Source organism: Mus musculus, chromosome 10, assembly GCF_000001635.26.
Source record: "Mus musculus strain C57BL/6J chromosome 10, GRCm38.p6 C57BL/6J".
NCBI lineage: Eukaryota > Metazoa > Chordata > Mammalia > Rodentia > Muridae > Mus > Mus musculus.
The window spans coordinates 122,352,954-122,380,328 of NC_000076.6; the positions used below are offsets into that span (position 1 = coordinate 122,352,954).

Here is a 27,375-nt window from a genome sequence, read left to right on the forward strand (position 1 = left end):
ATGAAAAAGCAAAACAAAAGTAAACAAAAGAATGTTTCTCCTTTTATGAGTGATGTTAAGCACTTCCTGATAATGACCTTTCATTCTGTTTCAAGTGTGGTGGTTGGAAGCAAATCTATCTTAAAAGCCTGATATATTGCTCTCATTAAGAAATTTGAAATCGTCACAAAGGAAAAAGGATGGTGATTTAAAATATATTCAGATCATTAACAATTAATCAACCAAATCCAACTTACTATTTGATGTCCTGATGAAAGATTCATGAGCGCCCCTTTACTGCTTTAGATTGATTGAGGAGGATGTCACCAAAATGTTCCCAAAGAAAATGAGGCTTGTCTAAAAATTAACCCTGCTTGGGAACAAGTTTTCATTAAAGCTCATGAGCTTCTCCAAATCCCTGAGCACCAAGGCCTTTGTGCTCCCAATATTTTCAACTCCTAAGAAAAAATGATGTGCCCATATACGTAAAGGTATTGTGCTGAGTGGTAAAGATAAAACGCTTAGTACTGAGTTTGTTTAGGAAGTCGAGTTCATTGAGGTAAAACTTGAGTAGAATAAGATTTACCCAGTAGAGCGGAAAATAGTTGTTTGACTTTTATCCAGTTTGGGTAATAGAGATAAAAGCAAAAATGGAAATAAAGAAAAAGAGTCTTCAAGAAGCTGAGAGATAACATGAAGTGTGTGAAGCAGAAAACATGAGGACAAAGGAGCCAGAATGTCCTGAGATTTGATGAAAAACATGATTCTGCTCATCTAAGAATGTCAAAGGGAGACAGAGGAGACGGGAAAGGCGCACACCTAAACACATTGTAATTCAGTCAGCAGGACAAAGAGCATCCCAAGGCACCCCTAAAGAAGAGACTTCGCAGAGAAATGAGAGTAGAAATAGACAAACAGCTTACTGTGCAGGCGGCCTATGGCACATTCAAAATGCTTCAAGATCAAACTGTCCATATAGAATTCTATGTCCAGCAAAACCATCCTTCAGAAACCAAAGGGGAACCACAAAATCCTTAGAGTTTAAAGAAAGGAAAATCTGATGGAAATACCATCAGACCCCTTCAGTTTGAGCTCAAAGAACATTGCATAGTACCTTGATTGTTTACATACATATAAAACGTGTTCTGATCAAGTTACCTCCATGGGTAAATATATGCTTACCTAAGTGCATTTTGGTTGAAATCATAACTGTTTTAAAAGACAGGCATGATGGTACATTCCTGTAGTCCTAGCTACTCGGAAGACTGAGGCAGTGGGTTGTACATTCGAGACACAGCCTGGACAAGGTGGTGACATTCTGTCTAAAACCAAACCACAGCAGAAACCCTGAATACAGTAGTAATTATAAAACTATGCTTCAGCCTGCCTGATGATAGACAGGTCCACTTGCGTGGAGATGCAGGATGGGATGGGCAGCCTTGGCTTGACAGGGTGTGTGATGTGCCATTAGACTCTGCTCTTCTCTAAGACCCACACTTAAGACAAATATTCACTGAACTTATCAGATTTAAATCACATGTCAAATTCTAGGGTCCAGCGGTAAAGGCTGACACAACCCTTCTTCTGAATTGTGACAAATCATGGAATTTCAAGTATACAGCAAATTCCTTAAAGGAAAAAAAAAAGTGTGGTAATGGCACAAGGTAAGTGTGTCCACCCAGAACAGGAGATGCAGGACAAAGAACATTATATCTGAGGGCTGAAAATAAATGTCAGAGTGGGAGAGACAAAGGCTGAGGCTAGGAAGAAGAGGACAGAATGGAGTGCATGAATTAAATGGCATCTTAAATCATCAAGGAGACATTTCTAAACTCTTTTACTAGATCAGTTTCTTAGATCATTTCTTTTTTATTTTATGTGTTTTTGCCTTCGTGTATTTCTCTGTCCTAAGTATACGCTTTATTTCCAAAGAGTTCAGATTAAGCTATTGGAGTTCCTGGAACTGGAATTCCGAATGGTTGTAAACCAGCAGGTGGGTGCTGAGAACTGAACTTAGGCCATCAACAGGAGGAAGAAGTGTTCTTAATACTGAGCCATCTTCTCTCCAAGGACATTAATTTTGATCCTGCTGTCCGCAGGCAGCTGTAGGCAGGTTACAAAAAATGTTGACAGAAAATCAAATGTATAGTTTAGAAATATATTCGGCTGCAGAGAGGGAGATGTGGATGAGAAAGCACAGCTATGACACTTTGGAGGCTGAATCATCCGTGGGAGAGAGGATGACTTTGTGACCTAACACAGCGCTGGTGGAAGACAGTTAGAGCTTCATAAAATGTTTAGAATAAAGAATGCACAGGAAGTCACTGAAGTCTTTGAAGATACGTCCTTGAAGTAGAATGTGATAAACACCTCAGCCCTCTCTCTCCTTCCTGGCTTATGATAGAAATGGTTTTTGCTGCACAAGACCCTGTCATGCTGAGCCCCCTTGACAGAGTTCCATAACAATAAGGCTACCTGACCTTGGACTACAATTTCCACCATATAAGCAAAAATAAGCCTTTAGGAAATCAGTTGTCTCTGGTGTTTCCTTCTAGAGATGTGAAGTTGACTGATGCACAATTCTATCATTTTTATAACTGCATGAGGACACTTCGTTGAGTTCACTGCACTATGACACTTAGTGATGCAGACACCACTTTATAACAAAACTGATAACCATGGGGCGTCCAGAAGAAGGAGATTTGTATTGTGAGTATGTTGGCAGCCACAACATAGTAATAGTAATAGAAGTCAGGGACTGGATGTGATTGTTCTAAAACAGAATAACAAAGAGATGCAGGGAAGAGCTAGGACCAACTTAGAGGAACGTGAACACTAATACTAAGGACTGAGAAAACAAAACAAAACAAAACAAAACAGCATGTCAAGAAAACCAGATGCAGCAGCCAGAAACAGCAAACAAGGTAATGTTGTATAAGTCGTGTGGTCCCATTGTGCCTCTCAGGAGCCTTGGAGATGCCCAGCGAGAGAATTTCACTGTATAAATATACCCCTCCCCATCATTATTGACTAGCAAGGTATTTAAAAGTATTCCGTGGTTTGAAAACATAATCAAAGGAACAGGGCAGATTTTTTTCTCACAATGGACGACTATCAGAGGGAGTAAAGGGAATGGAGAGACATGAGGGGTACAGGGTGATGGCAGGATCAGCCTCATATATGGAAGTCAGTGGACACTAAACTGTGGGGTTCATGGAATCAGGGGGATTGCCCAAGGCACTGAGATTGAAAAAAAAGAGAGAGAGATTTTAATCTTAATAATAAATAAATCTTTAAAAAATGTTTGATTTAGTGTCAGTTTTATTTAGACATAATCTCACAACATCAAATTCACCTATTTTAAATTCAGTTTTATGATTTTTTTGACAAACGATACAAATAACATCAGTACCCCCAACCAACCACTTGCCTACTTGTAGTCAATGTATTTAGAACTCTGAAATTGCTAAGTAGAGGAAGTCAGTGTCTGTCATCTTTGTTTTGTATTTCCTACACATATCCCCATCCATTTGTCCCCAGAATCTCAAGGTTCGGGATTTGGCTTTAAATAGTTTATTGCCAGCACAGGAGAATTGTGACTTAAATGTTTTCTACACTTTACCTAGTGGAACTTCAATGGTTCCTCCATGGCAATGATCTGAGAAACCAGTAGCCCGCTATGTCTCAGTGTTAATTTTTTTGCAGGTGACACTCAAGAACACACTAACCAATGACCCCAGAGTTTCCCAGTGCAGATTCTAAGATCTACTTATCTGCATTTTCTTTTTTTTTTTCTTGGCTAATTCCACAACAAATTCCAGACATCTTGGCAATACCATCCCCAAACTGCCTCCCAGCTGAGAGCCTTATCCACAGAGAGGTTCACCTTCCTTCTGGACCATCTCCACCATCACTATCCCATCTCCACATGGCAGTGTTTCCTGTGCTTTGCATAATTTCATCATTGTTTGCTGCAGAGGGAAAGTCTTATGGGTAAAGAATCAAACCTCCTATTCCTTTCTGCATTGCAGGATTCTAGAGTTAGAGTCAAAAGTCATTCAGAGGCACTTTTCCAAAATAGGAAACCAAGGGGACAGAGGGATTAGCATAAAGGATAATTGCAATAGGAATCTCCCAAGTGCTTCCATAGTTATTAATATCAATCTATGGGGAAATGTAGACGTAAAGAGTTTATTTGAAGATCCACTTAAGGTTCCACAGGCTTGCATGAGTAGGGACTGGTATTATTCATGCATATTGATTAGTACACACAGACACAAGATAAGCAAGACTGACAGACATGTATTAGAGGTAAGTATGAATACCTACCTGTGATGGTTATTCCTGGTTGTCAATTTGACTGCATCTGGAATGAACTACAATCCAGAAATGGAGGGCTCGCTTGTGATCCAGATCTTGAAGCCTGGTGGCCATGAAAAGTCATACATACCTTTAATACCAGGAGACAGAGGCAAACAGATCTCTGAATTCAAAGCTAGCCTGGGACAGAGCAAGTTCTAAATCCAGGCATGGTGGTACACACCTTTAATCTGGGCCACACCTTCTGCCAGAGGCTGACATAAGGGCAATGAGGAAGGAAGGCCCACTCTTCCTCACCTGCTTACACTTACTTAACAGCCCATCTGTTGGAGCCTACTTCAGGATTCCAGCTTATACAGAAAACCAGCTGAAACAGCTACCATAGTGGGCTGAGAAACTACTAGTTTCTTGGTCTTCTCATTCACAGCTACTCATTGTTGAGTTAGTTGGATTGTAAACCATGACATTAATTTCCTTTAATACATAGACATTCCATATACTCTGTGACTCTAGAGAATCCTGACTAATATACTACCTTTGTTCACATCGAATCTCCTTCCCTTGTTGGAATCACATTTGAAAAGATGGTCTTTTATCCTTGAGTTTACATTTTCCTGCCCACAACAGAAAGAAATAACAGTCTCTAACTTTGCAGGTCATCTGGGGATAACAGGAAATGGCATAATAGCCACAGGCAGGGCAGCACGGAGCCAGAGAGCAGGAGCTCAGGAGCTAGACCCGCCTCAGTTCACATCTTGTTTCTACTGTGTTCTGGCTGGTTGACCTTGGTTGAGTCATCTAAATATTCTTATTGTAGGCATCCCAAAAAAGGTGGATAATAGGAGCCCACACCACAGCCAGATACTCTAACGTTTGAACAGTACTATCTGCGTGAAGTGCGGCCGATAGCAATCACCTTGTGCGTGCTAAGTTCTGAGTAAGCAAGCTTGCCATGATGGAAAGGGTCTAAATCAGATTCCACACACAGAGAAACAAGAGTTTATCTCCTAACTGCAGGACTCTAACCTGTAATGACCTGTTAACAGTAAGAGAGGCGAGCATGGAGCAGGGACACCAAAGGGGTACACATATACTAGAAACAATAGACAATAAATGTGTCAACTGAATGGCTTCCGCTAAAACACTCAATATTTCTTTCCCTAAAACCCAATTGAGGTATAAATTTCTGGTTTCTTTGGAAATTCAGTTGTGTCGTGTGATGTTTTCTGGAAGCTGTCTTATGAGAGGATATTTTTCTGGAACGGACACACGAGAGAATGTTTGTTGAGGCGGAACCTTGAGAGGATGCACGGTGTTTGAAAGAGCGTAAGGATAAGCCCACAGACAGTGAATGACGCTCTTGCATTGGCTTGCTTTGCAGTGCTTGCTGGTCTCCATTGATCTTCGCTTGTCAGGACTTCATAGAAAGAAACACACTTCATGGTATCCTGTCTGCTTCTTGCTGCTTCCTCAGACTTGTGCCGGATTGGTAAGCCGCACAGTTTCTTCTGAATTGTGCCACTGCTGTTGTGTTTGGTGTCTGCCAATTGGACCGAACTGCCACTACTGATTGTGTTTGATGCTTTTGACTGGACTGCTGATATCCTGACATTGAAGATTGGAATTGCCTGAAAGAACTACCAGTAAACAGGTCCACAATTCTCTTTTCCTATTAACCTTCTTTTTCCTCTACTTCTGGTCGGTGGGCTAGAAAGGAAGTTGGAGCATTTTAGAATCCTAAATAATGTGGGTTTAGAGAAAATTCTAAGCCTACAGTCCCCAGTGCTAAAGATGGGGACATTATCATTCACAGAGTTGTTAGTTCAGGATTAGGATCAGCTCATCCACAGTAGCCCAGTAAGTGACAGCTATCAAGGTGGAAACACAGAAACCCGACATGCATGCCTGCATCACCTAGCAAGTTATCACTATTCCTCAAAACATGGAAACCAGCTTTAAACCTGAAAGGCTTCATGGACTCTGGGGTTCAGAACCTGAGGAGTGGCCCAGAAGAACCAAAGTTTCAGATCCATTGAAATGTTAGAAATTAATGTCTGCTGCGTTCACTGTTACATTTGCAGAACCTAAATAATGGTTCATGAAGAGTAGGTTACTCTGAATGAATAATCGGACAGAGACACGTTTTACTTTGGGGTTAACCGACTTCTTCCCTGGAAAATACTGGGTGGGCACTATCAGAATGCGCCTTTGTGATTAAAAAAATCTTTCTTTTCTTGCCTTACTATTCTAAATGTTTTTTGATTGAGAACATTTTTCCTTTAAATATTTTCATATATTTAGACATATTTTTACTTGGCTCGATATTTATTCAATTTTGGGAGCATATGTACTTATTATTACTAAATGCTGTCTTTTATTTGCCATGTGAGGCTATATTGTATTTACAACAACAACAAAGGTTTCATTCTCAGAATACCAAAAAATAAAAAAAATTAAAAGGTTACAAAATAACAATACAAAGTAAAGTATCAACTCAGATTTTCGAAGGTAAAAGTTACTCTATAGTGGAATTATTAGTAATTTTTAAATGTTAAATATGATAAGGCTGAGGTAAGTCAAATTAACGTCAGCACCAACACAGGAAAGGGGAGTTCACTCCTGACGACAGACAGCTAACGTAGAGTTAGTAAGCCAGCAAGGCAGTCAAATGACAGTGTGGTCAGTGATGGGGAATCCCTGGAGCCTGCATAGCTCATCCATAGTTATAACCCTGTTTATCATTGTTTATGGAACCAGCAAACCAAAGGAAAACAGTGTTGTTTAAACTTAAAACTACAGGGCAATGACTGGACTCAGAGGGAGGGGATGCTCCTAATCCTGCTGAGACTTGATGCACCAAGGTAGGGGGATAGTTAGGGGAGTCCCATCTTCTCAGAGAAGAAGGGGGAGGGGGAGGGGAGGGGCTCTGTGAGGGCGGGGCCAGGAGGGGGATGTGCTGGGGATGTAAATATATTAATTAATTAAGAAAAAGATAGGAAAGTCACTAAACAAAGGAATTTCAGATCCCCAACTCTATCAAAACTAGCATGGAAAACATTCTCTGACACATTGCAGGAAGATACAAAAGAAGAGTTTCGTGCTGAACAGAAATCTCCTATGTCCTTGCTCCAAAGTTGTTCTCATGCATAGACACAGTACTGAGGACTATGACAGGGAGAGGGATCACTAGGTAGCTATTGATCTTATTTTACATGTTTAATGGTAGCCAAGCACTGAACCCAGCTATGCCCCCATCCCTGCTTCAGACTAGAGTTTAAGTTATGTGTCAGAAGCTTACAGATGTTCAGGTTTGTCCTATCAAAAAGGGAATCCTACTCAAGGTATTAACCTCAATTAATTTGTCTTTCACAAAGTAAAGTGTGTGATGTCCATGCTCATGAAAACAACAGTAACAGACAACGCAGGGACAGAGTACAAGGTTTCAAGACCAGTAACACATGTTCTAAGTAGATCAAGTATTTAACGCACGTTACACAATAGTGAACAAGTTCATGGAAGGGTGGTGGAGAGTGAACTCTGCCGTTGTCTTAGAAAAATACCTGTGTTAATGCCCTTTCTCAATAGCTAACCCTGTGACTTTCCCCATGGGTTCTCCTCTGTCTTATTGCAAGCTGGGCCACTCTGAACACATTTGTAAGTCCGTAAGTTGCCCTCTCTGTGCAGGACTTCCTCAATGTCTCCAACCTCTTTGAAGCCTTCAGTGAAGCAGCAGAATTGGTTTTGCCATTGTTCACTGCACATGATGGTTTGTCCTAGTCCACAGAGGAAGAGTATTCTATTCATTAGAGATATTTCATTTAGTGCACTGACAAAGTCACTGAACTCTTGATTGGTATTAGAGCACACAGTTTCCAGTCCTTTCCAGGCCAAGAGTCTGTGGACAACATGAAGTACCTCTTAAAAAAATAAAAAGTCAGTAACTTCTATCACTTGCCTGCTCCACAAAAGTATTGAGAGATCAATGAAGGGCGCTTGAGAGGTTTTGAAACAAGCAAAGGGTAACTCAGCATGAGCAGTCTAAGGTTGGGCGGCTTTATCCTTTCCGGCCTAGTGATGACATTCTAGCCGATGGACATGGCATAGCTTGGTTACCTGTTCACCCGTGGAGGGAATATTCTTAATTCTTAGCTATTATTTTAAAGACCCACTATAAACATTTATGTGTACAGAACTGCATGGCACTGTGTTTCACAACTTTAAGGTAAATAGAAGTGGATGGTTGGGTCATGTGGTGCATGCATTTTTAACCCGACAAACTGTCAAGATCGCCTGAACTGATTGTAGCTTTTCATATTCCTGTTGCTGGTGAATGAGAGTTGCAGGTGGTTTTTCACACTCGTGCCCAAATTACGTATGGTCAGTCTTTGGAAACTCTACCGATTCAGTCAGTGCCTTGGGATGCTTTGGGGTGGTTGTGATTCACATCCTTCCTAGAGGCCAGCACATCGCTCTTTGCAGTCCTTCGATCTGTGCTCATCTTTGATTAAATGTCTATTCAAATATTCCAATCACTTTATTCATAAATTGTATTTTAAAAAAAATTTAGAATGCAATGTATATCCAAGGTAGAAGTGATCAAAGTGTCTGTCTATCCATCTGTTTGTCTCTCCATCCATTCATCCTTCCTTCCACCCATCCATCCACCCACCTACCTTTCTATCTGTTTTGAAATTTCACATCCTAGGTTGGGGTTTGTCATTCCTTTTCTGTCAATATTGGCTTCTATGTTTACATGTCTCAGGCCAATTTGCTGTCTTTTGTCACATGTTTTGGCAAGTGTTGGATAATTTTATTTTTCACTCACTTGCACTGTCACATTCACAGAATCTGCAGCCACAGATTTCTGAAAGCTGCTGTGTTGCGCTATACAGTCATCAGCTATTTTTATCCCTAAAGGAAGGCCATAGAGTGTGCCTGTGTAGTTGATACTCTCTCCCATATAGGTGTCTCTCCCTTCACACATACCACTGAGAAAAAATTTCCAGGACTATTTTAATACTATCTAACTCCGTTTGGTAAGGGATATTAAGGACAATTAGCTCATTTTAAATAATTAAAAAACCCCACAAACCCAGAAGTTTGCTAGGTTAGTTTTTCTATTTCAGACCATTGAGTTATGTTTTGATGGATATAACTGTGCTGGTTGGCAGCAAAACTAATTAATTTAAAACTATCAAGAGATTATACAGAGAATATCCAAAGGAAGCCTCCTTGCATATTTTTTTAATGTCATTATACCAAATTTATAACCCTACAACACAAGGTAAGCCTGGTGAGAAAATGGTAACTTACTAAAAATTTTGAGACACTGAAAGTGCCCACCCAATTTTCAATTCAATACTATGAGAATAATTAAATATTAAAAATAATTTGTCTTTTTGATGGTTCATACATAGTGTCTTCTACCAATGCCCACCATTTTCTTTCTAGTTAGAACTGAGATATGCCTCGAATTTTTCATCGTCAGAAACCCTTGCTCAGGGAATATTGCTTCATAAGTCCCTCGGCACCTTTATTTCTAACTTATACTTATTGTTCTTGGTTGAATTTTAACAGGTTACAGCTAATAAGAAACAAAGTCACATCAAAATTTCCATGAACCAAGAGCTACTTCTTATGCAAAATTATTCAGCACTCCTTACTTAAGAGATACATTTAATAAGCTACAATAATTGGCCAGCTTTGTGGTACTGTTGCCCTTTCAGTTAAAGAGATCAAATTGAAATTATGAAATTATTTTTTCTATTAAACTTCTTATGCGGAGGGAATGCTGGCATACGCTAGTCACATGACTGTGTGTCTGAGTAAATGATAAACGAGGAAACAAACAAGAACCCTGTGGTTAGGCCAAAGCTTCCTTTCCATCACAGTGTTCTCAAACTCTAATTAAATGTCCACCAGAGACTTGTAACTCATCGCCTTTCACAAGAAGTTCATTTGGTTTCGCACACTCTAGCTGCTACAGATAATATTTTTATGGCCCAGAAATTATTCCCCCTATAATTTCCAACTAGAAGGTCTGATTAATTTTTTTCAGGACAGCAACAGACAAATCCAACCCTGCCTGCCTAGACCGTATGCAGATAGTGAATTAACATACATGAAACCTTCTGCCCTCTTTCTCAGCCATACATGGAAACTCACAGTCAAGTCTTCTCTTTCTTTTGTGAAAACTCTTTCCTTTCAGAATTTCTCTCTCTTGTAGACTCTAGATCTCTCAGAATCTGTGGGACACACATTTATCATGTCCTTAAAGCATGCTTACAGAGGCAAAACACAATTCTGAAAATGGCTGGGTGTCAGAGAAGGTTAAGTTGGGACCAATATTCTTAATGCTGTACTATCCCTGTTGAGAGCCAGACTAATTTTAGCTGTTCTGAGCAATATAGTCTCCTGACCAATCAAGGTTATTAATTATCCAGGTCACGTCAAAGGTAGAAAACACATTAATTAATTCTCTCTGTTCCCTGTGAATTAAATTTGCCTCATTTTTATCTAACAAGCTGTGATGAGGCCATCTCTTGTTCATATGTACTCTTTGACTTAGAGAGTTTTACTATTCTTTGATTTTTTTTTTAAGCAGATGTTCTAAGGTGGGAGTGACTGGCCTACAGTAACATAGTTAAATATGGGCAGATCTAGGGCCAGGACAGCACAGAGCCTCACTCCCCTGGGGTTTTGTCTTCTCCGTGACCATGTGCTTTGCTTAGATCTAGTGGGAGGTCAACATTAGCTCTTACTACATTTTTCCATGTAGCATTTATCAATATCAGGGTTACTTGAGTTTGGTTCTGTCTTAGATTTATTTGAGTATGTTGTTTTTTTTTTTTTTAATTGTAACAATAGTTAAAATTGTTCAAGTTTAAAGAATACCCCAAAGAACCTACTTATTAGTCTCACACTGAGCAGTTTCTGGTTTACTTGGTGGTAGCTTTTGTAAGAATCACAACTGTGGGGTCCACTCGAGCACCGTGGTGCCTTGCCAGCAGAATCTCTGGACACCCGCAAGGACCCACACAGGATTCCCCACGGGATCCTAAGACTTCTGGTGAGTGGAACACAGAGTCTGCTCCAATCCAATCATGTGGGACCTGAGACTGCATTAACTAGGGAAGCAGATAACCAGGCCTGAGCTGGGGCAAAGGTTCCTTCCGGTCCACTCGAGCACTGGGGTGCCTTGCCAGTGGAGTCTTCGGAAACCCGCAGGACCCACACAGGATTCCCCAAGGGATCCTAAGACCTCTGGTGAGTGGAACACAACTTCTGCCAGGAGGCAGGTTCGAACACCAACCTCCCTAAAAGAAGAGAGCTTGCCTGCAGAGAATACTCTAACCACTGAAACTAAGGAGAGAGCTAGCCTCCCAGGTCTACCGATAGAGGCTAACAGAGTCACCTGAGGAACAAGCTCTAACCAGAAACAACTATAACAGCTAGCTTCAGAGATTACCAGATGGCGAAAGGCAAACGTAAGAATGCTACTAACAGAAATCAAGACCACTCACCATCATCAGAATGGAGCACTCCCACCCCACCGAGTCCTGGCACCCCAACACAACCGAAAATCTAGACCCAGATTTAAAAGCATATCTCATGATGATGGTAGAGGACATCAAGAAGAACTTTAATAACTCACTTAAAGAAATCCAGGAGAGCACTGCTAAAGAGTTACAAGTCCTTAAAGAAAAACAGGAAAACACAACCAAACAGGTAGAAGTCCTTATAGAAAAACAGGAAAACACATCCAAACAGGTGATGGAAATTAACAGAACCATACTAGACCTAAAAAGGGGAAGTAGACACAATAAAGAAAACCCAAAGTGAGGCAATGCTGGAGATAGAAACCCTAGGAAAGAAATCTGGAACCATAGATGCGAGTATCAGCAACAGAATACAAGAGATGGAAGAGAGAATCTCAGGTGCAGAAGATTCCATAGAGAACATCAGCACAACAATCAAGAAAATACAAAATGCAAAAGGATCCTAACTCAAAACATCCAGGAAATACAGGACACAATGAGAAGACCAAACCTACGAATAGTAGGAGTTGATGAGAATGAAGATTTTCAACTTAAAGGGCCAGGAAATATCTTCAACAAAATAATAGAAGAAAACTTCCCAAACATAAAGAAAGAGATGCCCATGATCACACAAGAAGCCTACAGAACTACAAATAGACTGGACCAGAAAAGAAATTCCTCCCGACACATAATAATCAGAACAACAAATGCACTAAATAAAGATAGAATATTAAAAGCAGTAAGGGAGAAAGGTCAAGTAACATATAAAGGCAGGCCTATCATAATTACACCAAACTTTTCACCAGAGACTATGAAAGCCAGAAGAGCCTGGACAGATGTTATACAGACACTAAGAGAACATAAATGCCAGCCCAGGCTACTATACCCGGCCAAACTCTCAATTACCATAGATGGAGAAACCAAAGTATTCCACGACAAAACCAAATTCACACATTATCTTTCCATGAATCCAGCCCTTCAAAGAATAATAACAGAAAAAAAAACCAATAAAAGGATGGAAATCACGCCCTAGAAAAAGCAAGAAAGTAATCCCTCAATAAACCAAAAATAAGACTGCCACAAGAACAGAATGCCAACTCTAACAACAAAAATAAAAGGAAGCAACAATTACTTTTCCTTAATATCTCTTAATATCAATGGACTCAATTCCCCAATAAAGAGACATAGACTAACAGACTGGCTACACAAAGAGGACCCAACATTCTGCTGCTTACAGGAAACCCATCTCAGGGAAAAAGACAGACACTACCTGTTATTAGACGCGTTCTCACGACCGGCCAGGAAGAACACCACAGACCAGAATCTTCTGCGGCAAAGCTTTATTGCTTACATCTTCAGGAGCCAGAGTGCAAGAAGCAAGAGAGCAAGAAGCAAGAGAGAGCGAGAAAACGAAACCCCGTCCCTATTAAAGAGAATTCTCCTTCGCCTAGGACGTGTCACTCCCTGATTGGCTGCAGCCCATCGGCCGAGTTGACGTCACGGGGAAGGCAGAGCACATGGAGTGAAGAACCACCCTCGGCACATGCGCAGATTATTTGTTTACCACTTAGAACACAGCTGTCAGCGCCATCTTGTAACGGCGAATGTGGGCGCGGCTCCCAACATCTCCCCCTTTCCTTTTAATAAGAGCAAATAGGCCACCCATATTAATGAGAGTGGAGATAGAGGTCAAATCCCCAGTGTGTAGGTAAAGGAGCCATGTACAGGATTAGCTCTTAGGCTCACAGGCTTTTACCCAGAGCAACCCTGACCTGCTCCCGTGTCGTTTTGCCTGGGGGAAGGGAACTAGGACACTGAACCTTCATGAAAGATGACATGTCTCCCTAGAATAGGCTCATATATGCCGCAGAGCCTTTCCATTGCAGTGCTTAGCCGTGCAACTCTCTCGGGCTGCTGAAGCACACTCACTCTATCCCGTGCAATGAGACTAGCCTCATGGGATATAAGAGCTGAGTGGCCAGCGACCTATTGCCTAAGCATAGATATATCAGGGGAAGCTCCATGTTCTAGTCCTGCAAGCGCCTGGGCAATAACCACCTTGTCTCTCCTAGTTTGGGCCTTAAGCTTACAGACCAATCAAAGAAGCAACACTAATCCACAGCAAAGTGTATCTCCAAATAATATTAATCCCACCCATTTTTTAAAGAAAGAAAATGCTGAGGAGATCCAATTGGGTAATCCTTTGGTCAGCGACAGGTCCAAGCGCGTGGAGTTGACCTGAAGTCTCAATTCCCGAAGGGATCTGTTCAAATTCAGCCATCCAATTCTGTAACATATACTGAAAAAGACTTTTTGACAAATTAGCTGCCCTAGTAAATTTAACATACTGAATGGAAATAACACACAATTCCGGAAACTTTTGTTCACATCCCAGCTGAGTTATTTGTCATAATACATCTAGTTGTATCTGGACAAGATCTATGAGTTGATTAACCAGCATGAGACCTCTCTGTATCTTGACATTAGCTGAGGCCTGTTTATCTATGACTGTAGTCACTGAGGCTGACAAAGTGTTAATGGTGTCAGTCGTCTGGACCTGTCCAGACAGAGCCAAGGCTGTCTGAATCAAGGCCAAACCCAGTTCCCAGTTAGTGGTAAAAAAGCAGGAGAATACTTGAGCATTATACATCACCGTCATTGGGAGTGGAAATGTCGACATTATCCCCCAACGCTGCTCTCTTTTTATTATTGACGCCCTGGACATCACCAAGACGAGGGACATCAGTATTCCCTTGGACACAAAGGTATAGAAAAGAAACAATCTTTAATATCTATAATAATTAAATTCCAGCCACGTGGTAAGGCGGAAAGTACAGGGAGACCCCTCTGTACTGGGCCAAATAAGTTCATTTGCTCATTAATGGCTCTGAGGTCATGGAGCAGTCTCCACTTTCCTGACTTTTTCTTAATTACAAAAATTGGAGTATTCCAAGGTGAGGTAGATGGTTCAATATGGCCTAGTTTTAATTGTTCCTCTACCAGTTGAATCACAGCTTCTAGTTTTTCAGAGGATAGGTGCCATTGAGGAACCCACACTGGGTCCCCTGTTTTCCATGGTATGGGTCGTGCTGCCCCAATGGCCGCTAAGGAAAACCCAGACCCTGTCTGTCTTGGTTTCCATTAGGTGAGATGGGCTCTATCCTTCCCTGTTCTTGATGTCCTAACCCTTTTCCTTCTTTATAACCCATCTTTGCCATGATATTTTTTGCTTTAGCTGAATACCCTCCTGATGGGGCGTTTTCATTGGACAAAATAAGGCCCAAATGCTGCATAATATCCCTTCCCCAGAGGTTAACCGGGAGTGGGAGCACATAAGGTATGAATTTCCCTTGCTGTCCTTCAGAGGATTCCCACGTCAAGGCAACGGAGCTTATAGTGGGACATGATTGATATCCTAGGCCCTGTAATGAATGAGATGACTCTGTGGTGGGCCATGCTTTGGGCCACCAATGTGTAGAGATTATACTTTTATCTGCTCCGGTATCAAGGATGCCTTCAAACTCTTTTCCATTAATCTTAAGGCGGAGCTTAGGTCTATCATTTAAAGATACAACCAAATAGGCAGAATCATTTCCTGAGGAGCCCATTTTCTTTATCTCAGGTCCTGCAGATTTCTCCCTGGTATTATCAGGGAGGAGCAGCAGCTGAGCTATCCTATCTCCTTTACTAATAGAAAAAACGCCTTTAGGGCTTGAGCACAGGACCTGTATTTCAGGGGAATGTTGACAATCCATAACTCCAGGGTGGACTACTAAGCCCTGTAAGGTGAGTGAACCCCGGCCGAGAATAAGGCCCATGGTTCCCGGGGGCAAGGATGGTATAGGCTCCACTGGCACCGGCTGAATACTCATTTGAGGCATTAGTAGGAAGTCGGAGGCGGCACGCAGGTCCACCCTTGTGGGTCTTCCTGGGTCGCCTCTCTGACTGCTTCCTGGGTCCTGACAAACCGGTTCCCATATCTTTGAGGGCCCTGGGACCGAGGGCCCGATGACCCGTTTTTTGGCACATAAGCTGATTGACTATCAGGTGGGGGAAGAATTCTGCCCTTTATATCCCTCACAGAGCGACACTGGTCAGCTCTATGATAACCCTTGCCACACTTAGAGCAAAGAGTGAGAGTCCCTCCCTGTTTATCTGGAGCTCTGCAATCTTTCTTAAAATGCCCAGGCTTTCCGCAGTTAAAACATGTCCTCTGATTATTTCTGCCCATGGAGCGGTTTTGGGATTGAAGGATGGCAGCCGCTAAACCTGCATTGCTGAGAGGTCCCCCAAGCTCTCGACAGACCCTGAGCCAGTCTTGTAAGCCTTTGTTCTTTCTTGGGGCTATGGCCGCTCGGCACTCCTTTGTGGCTTGCTCATAGATTAGCTGTTCTATCAGAGGCGCAGCTTGCTCTGACTCTCCAAAAATACGCTCTGCTGCCTCTGTCATTCTGGCCACAAAATCTGAGAAGGATTCCTGAGGTCCCTGGATTATCTTTGTTAACTGACCAGTGGTTTCACCTGCTCGAGAGAGCGCCTTCCAGGCCCTAATAGCCGTGGAAGAAATCTGGGCATAAGCTCCCCAATGGTAGTTTGTTTGATCAGCAGAATAAGCTCCCTGACCCGTTAACAAGTCAAAAGTCCAATCTCTCTGCTCTGGAGTCAAAGCAGCTGCGTTTGCTCGGGCCTGCGCTTGTGCAGCTTCGTGCCAAAGCGCTCTCCATTCCATATATTTGCCCATACTAGGGAGAGCGGCTTTTACAACCGTTTGCCAGTCGGCAGGAGTTAGTGCCATGCCGGCGAGCCTGTCTAACTGCACCAAGGTAAAATTAGCATTGGTTCCGTATTTACGGACCGACTCGGCAATTTCTTTAATTTGTAAGTATTCTACCGGAGCGTGGACACGCCCACCCTCGGCTCCTTCAAAGACCGGAAATGCCTGTTGTATTTTCCTTTGTTCCTCTCTGGGAATGAATGAGTCTGCGCACTGCCTCTCTGCGCACTGCCTCTCTGCGCATCTCTCTGCGCATTGCTGACGCACTACGCAGGGCGGGGACTCCGCATAGGGCGGACCTTGAAGCCGACTGCCCTGAGGCCAATCAGCAAACTGGCCTTCGCCAGCCGCTTTTGGCTTCCTTAACTGATTAGCTAGCACTTTACCTGGCTGGTACCCTTTTTTCTCATAATGAGCTGCTTCTTCCTCCCAGTCTGTTTCCTCAGAGGAGAATTCTTCATCTGCTTCAGAGCTACTAAGAGCTGGCTTCCCGAGCCCATCCAGCGATGAGCACAGGCTCCTTTTCCTAGAGACCTCCGCTAATTGATCTTTCTTCTTTTCCCTTTTTCCTCTTTTTCTTCTAATCTCTCTCCAGGTATTCCTACCTAACCTTAACTTTTCCTCGGGTTCAAGACCCTTGGAAAGGCCTGTATACTTATTTTGTGTACCATATTTCCTCTTTGTTCCTACTCTCTCTCCCCACTTTACTTCTGATAGCTTGTCCTGAATTTCCTCTAGAATCCTCCCTGCCTTAACCACTTGATAACATGTGAAAAGGAACAAAAGGGCTTCTAACACCAGAAAAAATTCAAGGCCAAACATATTCCACTTTACTTCTGATAGACTGTCTTGAATTTCCTTAGAAAGTTCAAGGCCAGGCTTACCTCGTAAAGCTGTACTCACTGGTACTCTCGTTCCCCAGCTGAAAAGTTCTGAATTCATACAGTTGAATCCTTCTTAACAGTCTGCTTTACGGGAACCTTTATTACCGCGACCCGCAGTTCTGGTTCTGGAATGAGGGATCTTCCTTGCGCCAGTCCCGAGTTTTTTCTCGTCCCGGAATTCGGCACCAATTGTTATTAGACGCGTTCTCACGACCGGCCAGGAAGAACACCACAGACCAGAATCTTCTGCGGCAAAGCTTTATTGCTTACATCTTCAGGAGCCAGAGTGCAAGAAGCAAGAGAGCAAGAAGCAAGAGAGAGCGAGAAAACGAAACCCCGTCCCTATTAAAGAGAATTCTCCTTCGCCTAGGACGTGTCACTCCCTGATTGGCTGCAGCCCATCGGCCGAGTTGACGTCACGGGGAAGGCAGAGCACATGGAGTGAAGAACCACCCTCGGCACATGCGCAGATTATTTGTTTACCACTTAGAACACAGCTGTCAGCGCCATCTTGTAACGGCGAATGTGGGCGCGGCTCCCAACAACTACCTCAGAGTGAAAGGCTGGAAAACAATTTTCCAAGCAAATGGTCTAAAGAAACAAACTGGAGTAGCCATTCTGATATCGAATAAAATCGACTTCCAACCCAAAGTTATCAAAAAAGACAAGGAGGGACACTTCATACTCATCAAAGGTAAAATCCTCCAAGAGGAACTCTCAATTCTGAATATCTATGCTCCAAATGCAAGGGCAGCCACATTCATTAAAGACACTTTAGCAAAGCTCAAAGCACACATTGCACCTCACACAATAATAGTGGGAGACTTCAACATACCACTTTCATCAATGGACAGATGGTGGAAACAGAAACTAAACAGGGAGACAGTGAAACTAACGGAAGTTATGAAACAAATGGACTTAACAGATATCTACAGAATATTTTATCCTAAAACAAAAGGATATACCTTCTTCTCAGCACCTCACAGGACCTTCTCCAAAACTGACCATATAATTGGTCACAAAACAGGCCTCAATAGATACATAAATATTGAAATCGTCCCATGCATCCTATCAGATCACCATGGATTAAGGCTGATCTTCAATAACAACATAAATAATGGAAAGCCAACATTCATGTGGAAACTGAATAACACTCTTCTCAATGATACCTTGGTCAAGGAAGGAATAAAGAAAGAAATTAAAGACCTTTTACAGTTTAATGAAAATGAAGTCACAACATACCCAAACCTATGGGACACAATGAAAGCATTTCTAAGAGGGAAACTCATAGCTCTGAGTGCCTCCAAAAAGAAACTGGAGAGAGCACACACTAGCAGCTTGACAACACATCTAAAAGCTCTAGAAAAAAAGGAAGAAAATTCACCCAAGAGGACTAGACGGCAGGAAATAATCAAACTCAGGGGTTAAATCAACCAAGTGGAAACAAGAAGAACTATTCAAAGAATTAACCAAACGAGGTGTTGGTTCTTTGAGAAAATCAACAAGATAGATAAACCCTTAGCTAGACTCACTAGAGGGCACAGGGACAACATCCTAATTAACAAAATCAGAAATGAAAAGGGAGACATAACAACAGATCCTGAAGAAATCCAAAACACCATCAGATCCTTCTACAAAAGGCTATACTCAACAAAACTGGAAAACCTGGATGAAATGGACAAATTTCTAGATAGATACCAGGTACCAAAATTTAATCAGGATCAAGTTAACGATCTAAACAGTCCCATATCCCCTAAAGAAATAGAAGCAGTCATTAATAGTCTCCCAGCCAAAAAAAATCCCAGGACCAGATGGGTTTAGTGAAGAGTTCTACCACACCTTCAAAGAAGATCTAATTCCAGTTCTGCACAAACTATTCCACAAAATAGAAGTAGAAGGAACTCTACCCAACTCATTCTATGAAGCCACAATTACTCTGATACCTAAACCACAGAAAGATCCAACAAAGATAGAGAACTTCAGACCAATTTCCCTTATGAATATTGATGTAAAAATACTTAATAAAATTCTCGCTAACCAAATCCAAGAAGACATTAAAGCAATCATCCATCCTGACCAAGTAGGTTTTATTCCAGGGATGCAGGGATGGTTTAACATATGAAAATCCATCAATGTAATTCATTATATAAACAAACTCAAAGACAAAAACCAACGATCATCTCATTAGATGCAGAAAAAGCATTCAACAAGATCCAACACCCATTCATGATAAAAGTCTTGGAAAGATCAGGTTTCAAGGCCCATACCTAAACATGATAAAAGCAATCTACAGCAAACCAGTAGCCAACATCAAAGTAAATGGTGAGAAGCTTGAAGCAATCCCACTAAAATCAGGGACTAGACAAGGTTGTCTACTCTCCCCATACCTATTCAACATTGTACTTGAAGTCCTAGCCAGAGCAATTCAACAACAAAAGGAGATCAAGGGGATACAAATTGGAAAAGAGGAAGTCAAAATATCACTTTTTGCAGATGATATGATAGTATATATACGTGATCCTAAAAATTCCACCAGCGAACTCTTAAACCTGGTAAACAGCTTTGGTGAAATAGCTGGATATAAAATTAACTCAAACAAGTCAATGGCCTTTCTCTACACAAAGGATAAACAGGCTGAGAAAGAAATTAGGGAAACAACACCCTTTTCAATAGTCACAAATAATATAAAATATTTTGGTGTGACTCTAACTAAGGAAGTGAAAAAAAGAGAGACACCTTGGTCTTGCAAACTTTATATGCCTCAGTACTGGGGAATGATAGGGCCAAGAAGTGGGAGTGGGTAGGTAGGGGAGGGTGGGGAGGGTATGGGGGACTTTTGGGATAGCATTTGAAATGTAAATGAAGAAAATACCTAACTAAAAAAATCAACCGCAAAAAACCTTGCAATTCTTAAAAATTCACAAATTGTGTGATACTAAGATAGACTGATTAAGTAGGGTCCCCAAGGTTCTAAATCATGAAGTGAGGAAATCATACGGTTACATGGGTGTTTGAGGGGCTTGGTGTCTGTTGCTGTTCTCATTGTTATGACCTGACATAACGAAAGTTAAGCAACGGAAATGAAAATGTGTATATTTTGACTCCCAGCTTGAGGGGCTCTGTCCTTTGTGGTAGCAGGTGCCTTGATGGCATTGGATTGCTTGCTCATAACTCTGTGGAGCTGGGAGCAGGGAAAAGGGGGCGCCTACACCAGCAGATGAGGAAGTGGGGAAGTGGGGGTGTCTGCACTCTTGTAGCTTTCTCTATTGTTGCTTTTCTACTTAGTCCTGGACCTGGATACATAGGATGGTACCATCCACATTCAAGATGAATCCTCTTTCCTCAGTTACACTTCACTGAGCACATTCTCCCAGATACACCTAGAGATGTGTCACCCAGGTAGTTCCAGGAGGGTGAAGTTTTCACATTTTTTGCTTAATGGAAATCTGTTTTCAAGTAACACATCATTTTAGAAGTAGTTGCAATTGTGAGAAAATTGCTAGCCCCATCCTACATATTACTTCCTTAGGGCAAAGTACAAAAAGCATTGAGGACAGAACACATAGTGCTCAAAAATGTACAGCTGGGCCTGTACTTTGTAGGACTGTCATGTCTCCACATAACCACATATATCTTCTCAAAGCACATTACAGAGACTCAAGGTTCCATTAACAGCAATCTGAGACACTACTTATAAAGTAGACTCAGGTTGGATTCCATACAGAGGCTGAGAGTAGGAATACTGCCACAATGGAATGACTCACCCCAGTTGAGGACAGCAAGGGACACACACACACAAAGAATAAGTAAAAAATAAAAACTTCAATAAGCATTTAGGCTCCTATGGCTAGGCCTTCTTCATGACTCACGCTAATAAAATCTTTGATCTGTCTTTCATGTTTTGTAGCATGCATTATGTTCAAGTTTATGTTCCATTATCACCCAAAGTCTACACTGCATAGTTCTCCAGGAGTCGTCTTTAATGTCTTCTAAATCCCTATGTCAAATAATCTATAAGCAAGTTGGGATAGAAATTTGACTCCAGTTGTGTGTACTTAGCTGGGTACAACAATATAATGGGTCTGAATAACCAACACCACACACCCAGCATCTGTTAGGAAATATTAACTATTAGCAGATTGTTAGCCTAAAAGACACAGGAGAGATTTCCTGTCTTTCTCTCCTCTTTCCTTTCCTGAATGTTCCACATCTTCTCAAATGAGTTCATGTTGGTTTATTTAGATACACCAGTGGGATTTTGATAATCAGTTCTGCCATAAAGATATTTACACATCAAAGCATACCTAGAAGACTATTAACTAACTCTAAAAACAGGTCTTATTAAAATAATTAAACTATAGTCAATAGTGTTTCTGAAATACCAAACAGTTTGGTATTGTCCAAGTCTCTCATGCTGCCAAGGCCAATGTTTATAGTGACATAACCATGACTTCATGTTTAGGTTTTAATCTCTACAATTAAAGATAAACATACTAAAAAAAAGATAAAGATTTAAATTCTCTCCAGAATTAATATGAGAAAGAGCTCAGGTGGATGCAGATGTAAAGGATGCTGAATTCTTTAGAATATGAATGTTCAGTGTATGCTGAACCTGAGGACAGATCTGTGGCATCATTCTATTATTCTAGGTATGGATATATTTAATATTTTCCACTAAAATATTTAAAGACAATCCTGAAATAACTTTTTATATCAATTGAATTACTTTTAATTTTGTCTTTTAAAAACATGCTTGAGAAATAATAATAATAATAACAATAACAATAACAATAATAATAATAGAAAGAAGAAGAAGAAAAAAGAATAAGAATAAGAATAATCAGACTCTCTCTTCTAACAACTTATATCCTACTTCAATGCACCAAAGAATTAATTCCTTTGGCTAACCATATAAGCTATCCTAAAAAGTCTTTAGTCATCTTTTCCCTAATGCATTTCACAGTACAAGACACCTATCCTTTCTTTCTGGTTGTTTTCCACTACAAATATTCTACTGTCAATTCATGAATAACAGCTAAGAAACACCTAAGGTGATACCTAATATACCTGCTCTTGTTAGCGTTGGCAATAAGAGTCGAAAGAAATATGTGTCCTTAAAATATGAAGGAATGGTGATTTGTCCTGAAAATTACTTGTTGCTCTTGGTCTAAGCTTCAATTTGCTGATCCCCTTGCTCACCTCGAACATCATCCTTTCACCTGATGACTGTTGAAACAATGATAAACTACAGCATACTGAGAGAGAGAACCCGCTCATAGTCAGGGTCTGGTGGTAATCACTCTTCTAAATATCAAAATTTGTTCCTTACGCTAACAGAAAAATTTCAGCCCAAGTCAAACAACTTTGTATCCCTTAAATAAAAATTTAGATGCCAGGTAGGCTATGATCTATATTATATACTATAAAAGATAGCATATTCTCTAATATATAGTATATAATTATATATATAGTATTAAATGTTATATATTTATATATAATATAATTACATATAATTACATGAGGCCAAAAGAGAAGAAAAGATAGCTGACTGTCATTCTTCAGAATATCCACTCAATAGAAGAACAAGTTGTAGTCAGTTCAACTATATGTTGGATAAAGATTGGAGTCATCAGACAGACCAATGGAGACAGAAAAAGATACTGATATGGTACAAATGTCTATTATTATTAAGTTAAAATGTTATCTTCCAAGACTACACACAATACACTTTGTTTTAGATTAGACTCTTTCATTGAAAAATGTTTATAAAGTTAATTAATTTCCTAAAAACTCAGACAACTTTTTCCAAAAATATTTTGACCCAACCAAGAATCTCCTGGAAGTAGAAGTTTATCAAGGTGGGACATCAGTAAGATGGTGAAATAGGAATTTCTAGAAACATCTTTCTGAATAGTATCCATGCACAGAAGTACTTTCACACTGACAGTAGAATCAGGGTGGGAAGTTATAGCACTTGAGTATCATACAAAACTAAGGTGAGATCCATGGTGAGGAAAGACAGTTTCATATGACCTGTGTCATGCCTTTCTCAAGCCCATTCAACACAACTCACCAAGAGATACCATTATAAGGAGGCTTTAGAACAGCTGTTTTCAACCTATATGTCACTGCCCCCGCCAAAGAATACATACCAGATATCCTGCACATCAGATATTCACATCACGACTCATAACAATAGCAATGTTAGCATTATGGAGTAGCAACAAGGTAATCTTCTGGTTGGGGGTCAGCACAGCATGAGGAACTGTATTAAAGGTGGCAGCATCAGGAAGTTGGAGAACTACAGCTCCACGGTAAAGCACGCATTCAGCTTAGCCTTGGTCTCAGCAGCAAGACTAGCCTCATGTGCCCCAGTGTGAGGCTGCTCCTGTGACCACAGTGCGAGGTCCAGCACCAGGACCCAGATCTACCCCCTAAATGGAAAATCTGATTCATATAAGATTCAAATAATATCAAAGTTCATAAGAAGTGCATGTTTAAAATATCTAAGGAACAATACAACACTCTAGCAAGAAAGTGATATAATTGGAAAAAATAGATGAATAGAATTCAGAAAAGACATTTCTGAAAAGATGATGTAGGAGTATAAATGGATTTATAGAAAAATATTCAAAATTGATCATCAGAAAAGTACAAACCAAAGCCACAGTTTGGTAGTACTTAGCACTGGTTATGGTAGATATGAGGAAAAAGATGCAGGTAACAAGAAATGACCAAGAAAATGTAAATTAGGCATCCTGAAAATTTTATAGAGTGCCTTCTCAAGGCATACACAATAGAACCACTGCCTAATCCAGAAATTCCATTTGTGGGTCTAAAGACTGAAGTCAGTATGTCAAAGAGGCATTTAGATATCGATGTTCACATCACCCATGCATACACAGTAGTCAAGATATAGACTCAACCTCTTTCCATTAGCAAATAAGAGAGACCTCTCACTGTGGTCACGGAAGCAGCCTCACACTGTGGTACATACACACAATGGGGTATCATCTAGCCTTGAAAGCCAAAATGACCAATAGTGGGGAGAGGGAACCTGAAGAGACCACCCAGAGACAGGGTCCCAAGGGGAGGGATGAGATTACTAACCCAGAGACAAAATTTCAGTCCACATTCAGAATTGTTCCTGTCTAAAAGAAATTCAGGGACAAAAGTAGTGCAGAGACTGAAGGAAAGGTCGTCCAATGACTGGCCCATCTTGGAATCCATCTCATAGGGGCATGGGGGGAGCACCAAGTCCTTACACTATTACTGATGCTATGATGTGCTTATAGAAAAGAGCCTAGCATGGCTGTCCTCTGAGAGGCTCTACTAGCAGCTGACTGAGACAGATGCAGATACTTACAGCTAACCTTTAGACTGAAGTTGGAGACTCCTACAGATGAATTAGGGGAACTGAAGATTGAAGGAACTGAAGATGTTTGTAACCCCATAGGGAGACCAACAGTTTCAACTAACCCAGATTCCTGGGAGCTGGCCAAGACTAAGCCACCAATCAAAGAGCATACAATGGATGGTTGAGGCCCCAGCACATATATAGCAGAGGACTACCTTGTCTAGCCTCAGTAGGAAAGGATGTGCCTAACTCTGTACAGACTTGACGCCCCAGGGAAAGGGAATTGTCTGAGGAGGGGAATCACCCTCTCAGAAGTACAAGGGAGGGGAATGGGATGAAGAAATGTGGGGGAGAGGATTGGGGGGGGTGGCAATGTCTAGAATATAAATAAATAAATAAATAAATAAATAAATAAATAAATAGATAGATAAATAGATAAATAAATAAAGTAAAAATTTTAAAATGCTTCAATAAGATTCTAGACACAAATATATCATCCACATTAGACACTAGATACTCTTTGTTCTCCTGGATAGTTCTGGAACAAGTGTGCTAAGTCCTCAAATGGCTCTTTGAAAGAAGATAACAAAAAAGCCAGTTCTCAACTAGTTCTTAATGTAACTCTGAAACTCATTTTGCCACCAAATACTTCCTACCTATCTGTCTGTTTGGCTGTCTGTCTGCCTGTCTATCTATCATGTACATGGGCGTTTTCCTGCTGGTGTCTGTAAACTACTTGCTTACCTAGAGTCTGCAGAAGCCAGAGGAGGTGTCAGGATCTCCTGAGACTGGATTACAGCCTGTGTGCTGGAAATCAAACCTGGGTCCTCAGGAGGAGCAGCTAAGTGGTCTTCGGCCCAAGCTTGCTGGAGTCATTGCAGCCTCCTCAGCCAGCAGTGATGAGCTCTTCAAGATAAGAAGGCAGTCAAGTCAGGTCAACAGGACTCAAAAGCCATTGTTGGCTCAAAGGTTTGGCCCTGAGTGGTTTGATTTTTGTACACAGAGTACAATGTGATAAAAACCTATTCTGGTGAAAATGAACTCAATCCCATGTGCACAATAGATCTCTCATAAATCTCCTTGATGAGCAAAGTAAGTTAAATACAGATCAGGCATTTCTACACCGAACTCTTTGTAAAACAGTCCATAAAAACAGGTTCTATGGGTCTAAAGAGAAAATCAGGCGCTCTCTCTCTCTCTCTCTCTCCTCTCTCCCCCTCTCTCCTCTCTCTCCTCTCTCTCCTCTCTCTCTCTCTCTTTCTCTCTCTCTCCTCTCTCCCTCTCTCTCCCCTCTCTCCCCTCTCTCCCCTCTCTCCCCTCTCTCCTCTCTCTCTCTTTCTCTCTCTCTCCTCTCTCCCTCTCTCTCCTCTCTCTCCTCTCCTCTCTCTCTCTTTCTCTCTCTCTTTCTCTCCTCTCTCTCCCCTCTCTCCTCTCTCTCCTCTCTCTCTTCCTCGCTCTCTCTTTCTCTCTCTCTTTCTCTCTCTCCTCTCTCTCCTCTCTCCCTCTCTCTCCCCTCTCTCCTCTCTCTCTCCTCTCTCTCTCTTTCTCTCTCTATTTCTCTCTCTCCTCTCTCCCTCTCTCTCCCCTCTCTCCTCTCTCCCTCTCTCTCTCCTCTCTCTCTTCTCTCTTTCCTCTCTCTCCTCTCTCCTCTCTCTCTCTCTCTCTCTCTCTCTCTCTCTCTCTCTCTCTCTCTCTCCTCTCTCTCTCCTCTGTGTGTGTGTGTGCATGCTCGTGTATGTGTATGCACATGTGTGGTGTTTTGTTTTTAGTTTTTGGAGATGAGTTCTCAATACATCCTTTTGACTGCCTTGTATCTCACTATGATGGTCTCAAACTCATGGCCCTCTTCCTGCCTCTGCTTCCCAAGTGCTAAGGGAAAAGGCAGAACGTATCACCACGTCCTTCTCTTTCTCCTCTATAAAATGAAACCAAAACAAGAAAAAAGCCCACAAAACTATTAAACAGGGTATGGTGATATGTGCCTTTAATATGAGCACTAAAAGGCAGTGGTAGGCAGATCTATTTGTGTTGGAGGCCAGCCTGGTCTACTAGGGAGTTCCAGGGCACCTGGTATCAAACAGAGGGACCTTGTAACAGATATATACACAAAGTTTTGTAAAGCCTAAATCTAACAATAAATTTAATTGTGAGTATCAGGAATATGAATGCTGTGGTTTAAAAAAAATGTATCTGATAATTACTATCTAAACAGCAAAGTCTAGAAACTGCTGGGGAGAGAGAGGCACAGATTTCCTGTCTTTCCCCTCTTCTCACACTCTATCCACTGCCCAGAACACAGAGGTTTAAATTTGCCTAATTATTAACTTAACCTATTTTTGGCCTGCACTGGTCTTTTGAAATATCCACTCTGTTTGATGTGGACTCCAAGATATGTTTGGGCAACAAATGTGATAAATGTTTACCCTAACACCACTCTCTGCTGCCATGATGTGGGTTTTAGTAACCTCAATGACCTAATTCTTTCAAAGTTATGTTTCTGGTTGGTGGTGCTAATTATTTCAC

General features: G+C 41.2%; 1 long non-coding RNA gene across 1 annotated transcript; it reads right to left on the reverse strand.

Moving 5' to 3' along the window:
- Positions 1-4,380: 4,380 nt before the first annotated feature.
- Positions 4,381-27,135, reverse strand: Gm40790. Its single transcript, XR_872137.1, has 3 exons — positions 27,054-27,135; positions 25,597-25,758; positions 4,381-4,402 (listed from the first exon to the last, which is right to left on the reverse strand). It is a non-coding gene; the product is annotated as a predicted gene, 40790 (long non-coding RNA).
- Between the last annotated feature and the right edge of the window lie 240 nt (positions 27,136-27,375).